This window comes from Otolemur garnettii, unplaced genomic scaffold, assembly GCF_000181295.1.
Source record: "Otolemur garnettii isolate 467f Iridium unplaced genomic scaffold, OtoGar3 scaffold00044, whole genome shotgun sequence".
In the NCBI taxonomy this organism is placed as follows: domain Eukaryota; kingdom Metazoa; phylum Chordata; class Mammalia; order Primates; family Galagidae; genus Otolemur; species Otolemur garnettii.
The window spans coordinates 9,237,620-9,239,364 of record NW_003852439.1 but is presented as its reverse complement, the minus strand read 5'-3'; positions in this window follow the sequence as shown (position 1 = coordinate 9,239,364).

Here is a 1,745-nt window from a genome sequence, read left to right as displayed (position 1 = left end):
CTTCCTCTGCAGGCTCTGGCAGCTCTTTCAATCTCTCAGGATCCGGATACATGTTACTGGGGATGCCTGGGCTCAATGGAGATTCCTATTCTGCTTCCTAGGTAGAATCCCTCCGACACTCAATGGGCCCAGGGGGCTATGGAGATAACTTCTGGGCAGGCCAGAAAATACAGCGCTTGGGAAATGAGAGCAAACGGCAGCTGGGAGGAGGCTGTGACCCCCTCTTTGGTGACATCACCAACAGAGGGACCAGGGAGTGTTCACTCTGACACCTCCAACTGATCTCCCTCCATCAGGGTTACAGGGGTGGGGTTTTTCACAAGGCAACTGTTGAAGACACAGGTATACAGAGGACAAACACCAATACAAGAGAAGTACAGGACAGAGAAAGGCAAATGGGGTCATCCCCGCCCCAACTAGACTCTCAGTGCTGGGAGTGCTGACTACATGGCAGGAAGAATAGGATCCTACAGGAGAGTGGGGTCTGTCTTCCCCCTTCTTTTTTCTCTCTTACTCAGAAACACACCCAGAAACCTATTTCTCAGAGCTCTTTTTCTTCTCTCTCTCTTTTGGGAAGCAAGACATCGGGACATTCTGCAGCAGATGATGACCATCACTGACCAGAGCCCAGACGAGGCACAGGCCACGAAACACTCCCTAAACTGCCACCGAATGAAGCCTGCTCTCTTTAGCGTCCTGTGTGAAATCAAGGAGAAAACTGGCCTCAGCATTCGAAGCTCCCAAGAGGAGGAACCCAGTGGACCCGCAGCTGATGCGCTTGGATAACATGCTTCTGGCAGAGGGTGTGGCTGGGCCTGAGAAAGGAGGGGACTCAGCAGCAGCTGCTGCGGCCGTTGCAGCATCAGGGGCGGGGTGGAGAAGGTGGGGTGGGGTGGAGAAGGGGGGGCGCGGTGTGTCCCTTGACAACTCCATCCACTATCGCAGCAAACTTTCCCAGAATCGCCACATCTTCCATTCCTAGCTCGAAAAGTATGAACAAGCATGTAATGAGTTCACAACCCATGTCATGAACCTGCTGAGTGAGTAGAGCCACACAAGGCCAGTGGCACCCAAAGAGATGGAGCACATGGTCGGCATCATCCATCTAAAATTCAGCGCCATCCAGATGCAGCTCAAGCAGAGCACCTGTGAGGCCGTCATGATCCTACGTTCCTGCTTCCTGGATGCCAGACAAAAGTGCCTTAACTTCAGCAAACAGCCCATTGAAGTCCTAAATGAGTATTTCTTTTTTCTTTTTTTTTGAGACAGTCTCAAGCTGTCACCCTGGGTAGAGTGCTATGGCTTCACAGCTCACAGCAACCTCCAACTCCTAGGCTCAAGCGAGTCTTCTGACTCAGCCTCCCAAGTAGCTGGGACCACAGGCGCCCGCCACAAGGCCTGGCTATTTTTTGGTTGCAGCCGTCATTGTTGTTTTGGTGGGCCCAGGCTGGATTTGAACCTGCCACCTTAGGTGTATGTGGTGCCTTAGCCACTTGAGCCACAGGCGCCGAGTCTGAGTATTTCTATTCCCACCTGAGTAACCCATATCCTAGTGAGGAGGGGAAAGAGGAGCTCGCCAAGAAATGCGGCATCACTGTCTCTCAGGTCTCCAACTGGTTTGGCAACAAGCGCATTCGCTATAAGAAAAATACTGTAAAGTTCCAAGAGGAGGCAAACATCTATGCCGTCAAGACTCCTGTCTCAGTCACACGGGGGGCCACAGTCGCACCAGCTCCCCAACACCC